Genomic DNA, 11,579 nt, shown 5'->3' with positions numbered 1-11,579 from the left:
GGTGAACAAACAGCTTCTGCTGTCCCCAAAACATCAAACTCAATGTAAATATTTATATTCCAGCAATATTGATACTCGTGCAAGTTTTCTAAACAAAATTCCCAAGTAATTATTATAGGTGCTTAATAAACCTCTCTATTGTTTCATAATTAATAAATATGGAAATTTGAAATCAGGTGAACAAACAGCTTCTGCAGTCCCCAAAACTTCGAACTCAATGTAAATATTTATGTTCCAGCAATATTGATACTCGTGCAAGTTTTCTAAACAAAATTTCCAAGTAATTTTTATAGGTGCTTAATAAACCTCTCTATTGTTTCATAATTAATAAAAATGGAAATTTGAAATCAGGTGAACAAACAGCTTCTGCTGTCCCCAAAACTTCAAACTCAATGTAAATATTTATATTCCAGCAATATTGATACTCGTGCAAGTTTTCTAAACAAAATTCCCAATTAATTATTATAGGTGCTTAATAAACCTCTCTATTGTTTCATAATTAATAAATATGGAAATTTGAAATCAGGTGAACAAACAGCTTCTGCAGTCCCCAAAACTTCAAACTCAATGTAAATATTTATGTTCCAGCAATATTGATACTCGTGCAAGTTTTCTAAACAAAATTTCCAAGTAATTTTTATAGGTGCTTAATAAACCTCTCTATTGTTTCATAATTAATAAATATGGAAATTTGAAATCAGGTGAACAAACAGCTTCTGCAGTCCCCAAAACTTCAAACTCAATGTAAATATTTATGTTCCAGCAATATTGATACTCGTGCAAGTTTTCTAAACAAAATTTCCAAGTAATTTTTATAGGTGCTTAATAAACCTCTCTATTGTTTCATAATTAATAAAAATGGAAATTTGAAATCAGGTGAACAAACAGCTTCTGCTGTCCCCAAAACTTCAAACTCAATGTAAATATTTATATTCCAGCAATATTGATACTCGTGCAAGTTTTCTAAACAAAATTCCCAATTAATTATTATAGGTGCTTAATAAACCTCTCTATTGTTTCAAACTCAATGTAAATATTTATGTTCCAGCAATATTGATACTCGTGCAAGTTTTCTAAACAAAATTTCCAAGTAATTTTTATAGGTGCTTAATAAACCTCTCTATTGTTTCATAATTAATAAAAATGGAAATTTGAAATCAGGTGAACAAACAGCTTCTGCTGTCCCCAAAACTTCAAACTCAATGTAAATATTTATATTCCAGCAATATTGATACTCGTGCAAGTTTTCTAAACAAAATTCCCAATTAATTATTATAGGTGCTTAATAAACCTCTCTATTGTTTCATAATTAATAAATATGGAAATTTGAAATCAGGTGAACAAACAGCTTCTGCAGTCCCCAAAACTTTAAACTCAATGTAAATATTTATGTTCCAGCAATATTGATACTCGTGCAAGTTTTCTAAACAAAATTTCCAAGTAATTTTTATAAGTGCTTAATAAACCTCTCTATTGTTTCATAATTAATAAAAATGGAAATTTGAAATCAGGTGAACAAACAGCTTCTGCTGTCCCCAAAACATCAAACTTAATGTAAATATTTATATTCCAGCAATATTGATACTCGTGCAAGTTTTCTAAACAAAATTTTCAAGTAATTTTTATAGGTGCTTAACAAACCTCTCTATTGTTTCATAATTAATAAAAATGGAAATTTGAAATCAGGTGAACAAAAAGCTTCTGCTGTCCCCAAAACATCAAACTCAATGTAAATATTGATATTCCAGCAATATTGATACTCGTGCAAGTTTTCTAAACAAAATTTTCAAGTAATTTTTATAGGTGCTTAATAAACCTCTCTATTGTTTCATAATTAATAAAAATGGAAATTTGAAATCAGGTGAACAAACAGCTTCTGCTCTCCCCAAAAAATCAAACTCAATGTAAATATTTATATTCCAGCAATATTGATACTCGTGCAAGTTTTCTAAACAAAATTCCCAAGTAATTATTATAGGTGCTTAATAAACCTCTCTATTGTTTCATAATTAATAAAATGGAAATTTGAAATCAGGTGAACAAACAGCTTCTGCTGTCCCCAAAACTTCAAACTCAATGTTAATATTTATATTCCAGCAATATTGATACTCGTGCAAGTTTTCTAAACAAAATTTCCTAGTAATTATTATAGGTGCTTAATAAACCTCTCTATTGTTTAATAATTAATAAAAATGGAAATTTGAAATCAGGTGAACAAACAGCTTCTGCTGTCCCCAAAACATCAAACTCAATGTAAATATTTATATTCCAGCAATATTGATACTCGTGCAAGTTTTCTAAACAAAATTCCCAAGTAATTATTATAGGTGCGTAATAAACCTTTCTATTGTTTCATAATTAATAAAAATGGAAATTTGAAATCAGGTGAACAAACAGCTTCTGCTGTCCCCAAAACATCAAACTCAATGTAAATATTTATGTTCCAGCAATATTGATACTCGTGCAAGTTTTCTAAACAAAATTCCCAAGTAATTATTATAGGTGCTTAATAAACCTCTCTATTGTTTCATAATTAATAAAAATGGAAATTTGAAATAAGGTGAACAAACAGCTTCTGCTGTCCCCAAAACATCAAACTCAATGTAAATATTTATATTCCAGCAATATTGATACTTGTGCAAGTTTTCTAAACAAAATTTCCAAGTAATTTTTATAGATGTTTAATAAACCTCTCTACTGTTTCATAATTAATAAAAATGGAAATTCGAAATCAGGTGAACAAACAGCTTCTGCTGTCCCCAAAACATCAAACTCAATATAAATATTTATATTCCAGCAATATTGATACTTGTGCACGTTTTCTAAACAAAATTCCCAAGTAATTATTATAGGTGCTTAATAAACCTCTCTATTGTTTCATAATTAATAAAAATGGAAATTTGAAATCAGGTGAACAAACAGCTTTTGCTGTCCCCAAAACATCAAACTCAATGTAAATATTTATATTTCAGCAATATTGATACTCGTGCAAGTTTTCTAAACAAAATTTCCAAGTAATTATTATAGGTGCTTAATAAACCTCTATATTAGGCGCCTTCTATTCTAAGCGAGCACGAGAAGAACACTCGCTTATTCATCGAATTACATTCAAAGCAACAACACTAACTCGGTTATTTTATCCAGTCCTCGCGAAGTCGGCTAATCAATAACCGAGTTGAGAGGTAGTGTTGAAAATAGAAAATATTGCTCTATTGTGAATGAAGTTTAAAATACACCAAGGAAATTTTTTGACATATAGAACTATCGCAGCCAACTTCACTCAAAAAGCGCAAAACAAAACAAAAGAAAATAAATCTTTTGTTATTACATTTCATTGCATATATATTTTATGCTGCATAATGCCGCAACAGCCGGGCTATCCACCACAACCTGGTCCACATGGTTATCCTCCACAACCTCAGCAGCCAGGTCATCCTCTACAACAACCAGCTGCACCAGGTGGTTACATGGGTCAAATCATGCCACCAACACAACCTGGACAGGCGCCAATGCCCAGGCAGCCACCCATGCCGGGTCAACCCCCAATACCCAGACGTCCTGGTTATAAGGTATGCTAATACAACTAATATATTTGAAATATTGCTGATGATTGTTTTCTATTATTTTCTTTAGCAGCACCTGCACCTGGTACTGGTATATATCAACAACCGCAACAGTATGATGAAGCCCAACGCCATTTAGATCCCGATCAGATGCCAAATCCGATAAGGTTATCTTTGAAAATCAAAATGGCGCTGGTTGTGCTTTTATTACTTATCAACAGGGTTTATTACCACCACTGGTGACCACAAAATATGTGGTAGAAGATCAGGGTAACTCCTCGCCACGTTACGTTAGGTATTGATATTCGAAATTAATGTTTTGTTTGGCAATTACATTGATCTTTCTCGTTTGCAGGTCCTCTTTGTATTGCATACTTGCACCAGCTGATTTATTAAAAACAACAGCTTTGCCCTTTACACTTACCATCTCACCAATGGCACGAACGGTTGAGGGTGAATATGAGCCACTCATGTCCAACATCAATGCCTCGCAATCAATTGTGGATGCTGTACGCACTACATTGGGTCCACGCAGTATGGACAAGCATATTGTTGATTGCAGTGGTAAGGCCACAATTTCAAATGATGGTGCAAACATTATGAAACTATTGGATATCCAGCCCTAAAACTCTAGTCGACATCGCCAAATCTCAAGATGCTGAGGTAAGTTTTTTGTTATATTAGAATGTGTAGAATAAAAATGTTTCTCTTATCAGGTCGGCGATGGCACCACTTCAATAGTACTTGAAGCAGGTGAAATCTTAAAACAAGTTAAGCCATATGTGGAGGAAGGCGTGCATGCATTAAAGCTATACGTAAAGAATTACAATTATGCATGACCAAAATATGACATGGCTGTAAATGTCGAAGCGCCAATCAAAGGAACAACAACGTGCTTTATTTGAAAAATGCGCTGCCACAGCAATGTCCTCCAAACTTATTCATCAACAAAAAGATTTCTTTTCTAAAATAGTTGTGGACGCTGTACTTTTCTTAGTTGGACCCAATGTCATACAAAAAATTTAAATCGCATTATTAAATATAGAATAGGAATTCAAGGCTGAGCGTGATAAATCTGAAGTACGTATTGATAATGTTCAAGAATGCTGAATGGCGTATTCTGTACAATAAACTAGCTAAGTAAGGCGCCATTGTTGTGTTATCTAAACTACCAATTGGTGATGTTGGTACACAGTATTTTTCAGGTTGTGATGTGTTCTGTGCTGTTCGTGTACCAGAAAAAGATTTGGAACGTACAATGAAAGCGTGTGGTGGTGCTGTTATGACTACAGCTAATGATATTAATTCAAGGGTTTTGGGTCACTGTGATTACTTTGAAGAACGTCAAGTTGGTGGTGAACGCTTCAACATTTTCCAAGGTTTGATTTTGGGTTTGAAATTGATTTTATTTTCATAGTTTATAATTATTTAAGGTTTGCGTTAATGCTAGAACATATACATTGATTTTACGTGGCGGTGCCGAACAATTTTTGGAAGAAACTGAGCTTCGTTACATGATGCTATATTGATTGTGCGGTGTACAATTAAACATGATTCTGTTGTTGCTGGTAAGTCAAAATACAAATTGAAAAAATGTCTAATCTTAGGGCCTCATTCTCTATTACGAAACGAACTTTCGTTGCGGATCAGAGACGAATTGCTAGTGTATTTGCACTATGTTAAACAATGGCAACTTATCACTTGACAATTACTTTTGCCTTCCTGTTAGTTAGAAACGTAAAGACCGAACAAAAATGATAGAGAATACCATTGCTAGACGAAATCGTTTGAAGGCGAATCGTTTGTCTGAGCTATCGTTCGCAATACAGAATGAAGCCTTTAAATTGTTAAGTAATATAATGAAAAGATTGTTCCAACTCTCGAAGAAAAAACTATTAAATTGTGTCAGTGAAATGATAATTATTGCTTTTGCTTGTTAGTTTTGAGGCATCGTCTTTGAGTGCCTTCTGATTGTATATGCCGGTTCTTTTGCATTCTTTTACATGCATAAAGTGCCGTTGAAACCTTCCTCACCCTCTCCTCCACGTTGAGCTTCCATGACAGCTTACTGTCTAGGATGATTCCTAGATATTTTGTGCACGGTTTCTCCCTTAGGGTCGCCCCTCCTAACTTAGGGACTTTGTACCTCTTTGTAAACAAGACCATATGCAACGTCATCTGCGTAAACCGTAAGTTTTGCTGGTCCCTCGTAGAATCGCGTGAGCAGTTGGTTAATGACCAGAGTCCACAGCAGAGGTGATAGCACCCTTCCCTGAGTGCCCCTGTCCTCTAATTTCGTGGCCGCGTACAATCAACATTGTGATGTAATCTTAATGCAGTTTAACATGCAGTCGATCCATCTGGGTTTGGCTGGATTTACTTCAACGTAATTAAGACCACCCATAATCGCCCATTTAGAAACACTGTTGAAAGCCCCGGCAATGCTTAAGAAGACTTCTAGAGCATATTCTTTATATTCCAGGGCTTTTTCTATGCTTATTACCACCCTATGCAATGCGGTGTCTACTGACTTGCCTTTGGTGTACACCTGTTGTGTTGTGGAGAGCAGCTTTTCATCCACGTTGGACTTTATGTACACATCTATCAGCAAAGGTTTTGAGTAGAAATGATGTTAAGCTATTGGGTCTATAATCTTTGGGATACACGTGACCGATCTTCCCCGGAGTTCGCTCGACGCCACTTTACTGTGTTGGAGGTTTATCTGTAGGACTCGCAGCACCAATGGGCTGCTTGTCCCCCTCCAGCACCTTCATCGTGACGTCGTCGTTCTCCCCTTGCCCTTTTGGTTTACAGTGTTCGAAGCCCCCATTCAGCCTCTTGTAACTGTTGTGCCGGGTGTTCCTATGTGCGACTCACAGCACGCTATCATCTTCACACCATTATACCATCTCCCCAATCAAAGGCTGGAAGGCGCTTACTTGGTTATCCCTGCATCATCTTAAGCATTAAGCTAATAAGCTCTCTTTCTACAGATCTCCATCTTTCACTAGTCATCTGTTCGAAAGGACTGCTACGATCAACCAGCGCCACAGTCAGTGACTGCTTTGCCACATCACTCATCTTCTCGGGAAAAGCCGGCGTCTTAGTGTTAATTCCCTTTGGCACCTCCGAGAAAGCCGGAGTCTTAGCTTTAACTCCCTTTAGCACCTCCGAGAAAGTCGGAGTTTTAGCGTTATCTCCCTTTGGCTTATCTCCTACTTCCGTAGTTGGAACTTCCCTCTGACTCGCAGCCTTCGAGGCTATTGGGGTCCATCTGTCTTACAGCTTTGGGCCTACTTGTCTTGTCTATGCGACTGCCCTGCCTCTCGGCTCTGGGACTGGGTCATTTCTGCCTCTTAAAGTAGGCTTGTCGCCTTCCGCCGAACGTTGCCTCTTCATTCTACCATTCGACGCTTCTTCCTCGTACCGGTTGCAGAACCGAGGGTTTCTAGCAGCAAACCTTTTGAACTGCCTTCGACTTACAGTTCTTGGTCACCGACATCCCGCCGCCCTCCTGTGAGGCGAAACGGCGTAGATGCCAGTCCTAAACAGCTCCGCCTCATAGTCGGGCGCTATGGAGATCGGCTAAGCCCTCACACCAACGACAAGGTGCCTACCCTAGTGAGGGAGAGATTGGGGAGATAGCTGTTTATTTTATTACAAAGCTCATCGATATAGGAAACAATAGCATAGGCGTAGAAGCAATAGTGACTCCTCCTGGTGGTAAAGGTAGCTATTGATATGAAGAAGTTAAACAGAAATTTGAATATGAGTTTTTTTTAAGTTATTGCAAAAAAGCGTTGAGGATTTTTAATATCTTACGAGGTACCTTCGTACATGTTTCTAAGAATGAAGAATGAGACCTATTCAAACTTCGCTATACTTTAACATACAATAATTTATCCCATTTTAAAACAATTATCATTTTTTGATTTTATTAAATTTTATAAAATGTTTCTTCCTCTACAGTGCAATTTACTTATTAGATGGTAAACATGGCTTCGCATTATCTCCGTCAGTAAGTGTGACAAGGTGGCCACAGCGTGACTCGGAGCGTCTCTTCAATAGCTCTCTAGTGGTGATGGTGACAGCAGAGAAACCCAACTGTTTACAAATGTTACACTTCAAAAAGAATCAAAATATCAAATATTTTACCTAAATTTGAACTTTTTATTTGGTGTTCTTAAAACTTTTTTGAGTATACAATTTTGTCAATTTTAGTATAACAAAGTACAAGTTTTATTTTTATATTGCATTGATTTTTGAGTATTTTTTTTACCGAAAAGTCTTTAAAATTTTCTTTCATAAAAAAACTGTTTCACAATTTGTATAGAAGAAAATCTCAAACACCCTTCAAAAAACTTCAAAAATCAACGAGAATTTTGTTATACTAAAATTGATTTTGCTACAAAATTGTATACTCCAAAAAAGCATAGAACCATAAATAAGAAGTTCAAAATTTCGGTAAATTTTTGCGTTTTTCGAAAACGTTTTCGATACTGTTTTTCATAGCTTCAGTTAAAAAAAATCATGGAAGTTTTTTCGTGTAGTATCGGAAATAAAAAAAGTATTTAACTGACGAAATGTATTAAGAATTGAGACTGCTATTTTTCTGTTCGCAGGTGTAAGTTCATTATCAAAATGTTTGATGTTTATTCATCTTAAAAACGTGTGCATAAAACACTGCCTTTCATTTTAAATTGCTTTATATGTTAGGAAATTGAAGTACAAATTAATTTTAATTTCTACTAGAAGTATGATATGTTTAAACGGTTGTTTTTTATGAAATTGGTGGTTTTGAAAAAATTTAAAAAAGATAGGATCCGTAAATTGCCTTATATTTTATGAAATTGATGAACGAATTAATTTAAGAAATTACTAAATGTATGAAATGTTTTTGCTGTTATGTTATGTTGTTATGAAAGAAAGTGAATAAAACGATTGAAAAGTTGCCTTAAAGTTTTAGCTTTTTTTTGTTTAAAAACACATTCTATTTAGCATTTAGTATTTTTAATAATAGTGCATAACTATACAGATGAACCGTTTCTTTGCAGAGTGTCACAAGTACACTTTTCTATGTATCGAATTATTTAGATTGATTATAAACAACCGGTAGAGTTAGGTTACTCTATGTAGAGTTCAGTATGGATTATAATCATGTTCAATTTTACGATTATTTTATTATCAACTGGATTAACAAAAAAACTAAAAAAGACATTTCATATTTTTGCCAATGATTTAGTTAAATTTTTTCGAATACGGTTTTAAGAATGCTTGCTTGAATGGAAATAACTGTAGCTTACCAAAATTGCAATAAGTTCATTGATTTCGAAAATGTACTTGTGCCAATTTCAATAAACGGTTCAAATATTATATCCACATTAGAGATATACGCCGCCGATAAACGCCGCCGCCGTGGTGGACAGTCGAACTAGTACGAAAACTGAAGCTACGCGGTCATCCATAATGGGCTCTTATAACATAAGGCCGGAAAGCAACATTTCACATCTTTCAACTTTCATTCTAAAATATCGTTTTGATTTAACGAAGACTATTGAAATCAATGTTGTGAACACAAACGTCTGCAAACTTTGGTCTACATTTTAAAAATTTGATCCAGGGTCCTTGTAAAATTTTAATTATGTAGATGCGCCGAGGATTATACGATACCCATGTCGCAATGACATCCACTTAGACTGCTTATGATTTCGAGGGCGGCATCCTTGGCCGAATAGTCACTCCCTAACGTTTCAAGGTGCTTCTCTGGTGTAGCTCGGAAGTATAGCTCGACAGAAGCATCCGTTGTTGGAAAGTCTTCGGAGCTACACCAAGAGCTTCTAGGACAGTGACGTCGACGAAGGTATGAGTTGGAAGTCGCAGTCCTATAGCCTCCGTGCTGTCATATGGTGTGAGGGTCAGGTGTGGTAGCGACTGGTGGTCGGGATTGCTACTGTTCGCACATCGGGAATTGTAGCTCCTAAAAACAGCCGAAAAATCTGGAGGCTACATGTGCCACTAGAAGCATGAGTATTAAAAGACCACTAATAGCAACCGTAAGTCGCCTTTGTGTGTGACCGCCAAGGAGCCACAAACTACGCCGAAATATACAGACAAAAGTGTGACCATTTTATGTATCTCTTCCGAAATGGTCAAACCGTTGATTTCCTTAAATAAATACAAACAAAACCTTTCCTAAATATTTGTTTAAATAGAAAGATCAAGCTTTTTAAAGTAAAAATACCGGAGTACGCCGCCGCTGCCGCCGCCGATAAAAGGATCGGCGTAAACCTCTAATCCACATATACTTACGTAGTTGCTAACTAATTCTAATCTCTTATTTAAATAATTATATGGGACTGCATTTATTACAGTTTATATAATGTTATTTAATTTTATTTTCTGCTTATCATTTTTGATGTATAACTCATTAGTTTAACAAGGGTTGACAAATTGTTATATTATTAAAAAAACATAATAATATTTTATAAAATCATAGTACCATAAAATCACTGGAGTCAACATCCATGCCACGTATAGGGGCTTTCTTAATGGTAGTACCAGCGTCACCATCATCATCGGTATCGTCGCTTGTGCTGCAAAGTTTTTTCAATAAATAACCAATTTGTATTTGACAAAAGGGTTTGGTGCCTTTAGCCATAGTTGACATTGATTTGATCTTAAATTTTAAAATATATATGATAGTAAAATGTATATATTTATTTTTTTCATGCTAACCACTTACGACATTAAATGATGTGATTCTGTATCAAATAGTTGAAAAGGTTTTGCCTCCTGTCAAGTGCTTCATCAATACCGGATTCATCCCTTTCATCCTCAGTAGCGAATAGGGTGTCTGTACTTTGTTCGTTCATGTCATACAAGTCGTCAAAAGAAATGCAAATGTTATGCAAAACGCATACGCTGACTACTATGTTAGTTATCATCTTAAGGTCAGTTTGCTCTGTAAACATTAAAAGCCTCCGAAATCTGCCTTTCAACAAACCAAATGCGTTTTCAACTACCATTCGTGTAGATGAAAGTATTTCTTTGAACTTTCTTTGCGCATCATTTAAATTTCCATAGTCTTTGAACGGTGATACTATCCACTTGTTCGAAGGATACGCGGAATCTCCTATGATGAAATGCGAGTTGGGAAACATTTCCTCATAATGACTTTCTGCGTCTTCAAAGAGTTTGGATCGTCTTAGTACCCTATAATCGTGAAGCGATCCTGGTTCACCACAGGTAATATTTTCGCACTTTACATGATCTTCGTTTTCGGTGTCAGAGTCCTCAGAGGAGCTGGAACTTGCGAAAACAGCATCCAAGATTTCGTCGACAACTTCTTCCTGCCTACGGGCACGCAATTCACTCTGGTCATCCAAGAGAAGAAATTCAATCTGAAAGATTACTACACCTTATTTCTTTCTAATTTCTTTAATTAATTAGTAATTTACCAAATAGTTTTCCGGAGCACTCATTTTGCTTTTCTTTTATTAGTATTTTGCTTATTTATTGCCAGTAAGTTTTCAAAAACGTTGTATTGCAAATTTCACGAGTTTTGCAACGAAAATATAAAAAAGGCGCCAAGATAGGTGTTCAAAACACAACAAATATTATAATTTACAAAAATGTTTTAATTTTCGTGCTTAAACAAAGAAAACGTCAATAATAAACAACAGATGATTTTGACAGCTGAAATGTTACCAGTGTTGTTAAATACATGCAGGGAAATTTTAACCGAGTTTGGCGTTCTTTTCGCACTCGCTTAGAATAGAACGCGGCTATTGTTTCATAATTAATAAAAATGGAAATTTGAAATCAGGTGAACAAACAGCTTCTGCTGTCCCCAAAACATCAAACTCAATGTAAATATTTATATTCCAGCAATATTGATACTCGTGCAAGTTTTCTAAACAAAATTCCCAAGTAATTATTATAGGTGCATAATAAACCTCTCTATTGTTTCATAATTAATAAAAATGGAAATTTGAAATCAGGTGAACAAACAGCTTT

At 35.3% G+C, this 11,579-nt stretch overlaps 1 long non-coding RNA gene across 1 annotated transcript; it reads right to left on the bottom strand.

The window, feature by feature from the left end:
* Nucleotides 1–10,047: 10,047 nt before the first annotated feature.
* Nucleotides 10,048–11,332, bottom strand: LOC137246415 (uncharacterized). The gene is made up of 3 exons (XR_010951472.1): nt 11,021–11,332; nt 10,306–10,963; nt 10,048–10,239 (listed from the first exon to the last, which is right to left on the bottom strand). It is a non-coding gene; the product is annotated as an uncharacterized lncRNA (long non-coding RNA).
* Between the last annotated feature and the right edge of the window lie 247 nt (nt 11,333–11,579).

This window comes from Eurosta solidaginis, chromosome 3, assembly GCF_040869045.1.
Source record: "Eurosta solidaginis isolate ZX-2024a chromosome 3, ASM4086904v1, whole genome shotgun sequence".
NCBI lineage: Eukaryota > Metazoa > Arthropoda > Insecta > Diptera > Tephritidae > Eurosta > Eurosta solidaginis.
The sequence above is the reverse complement of the archived record's forward strand: the minus strand, read 5'-3'. Positions and strand labels throughout refer to the sequence as shown.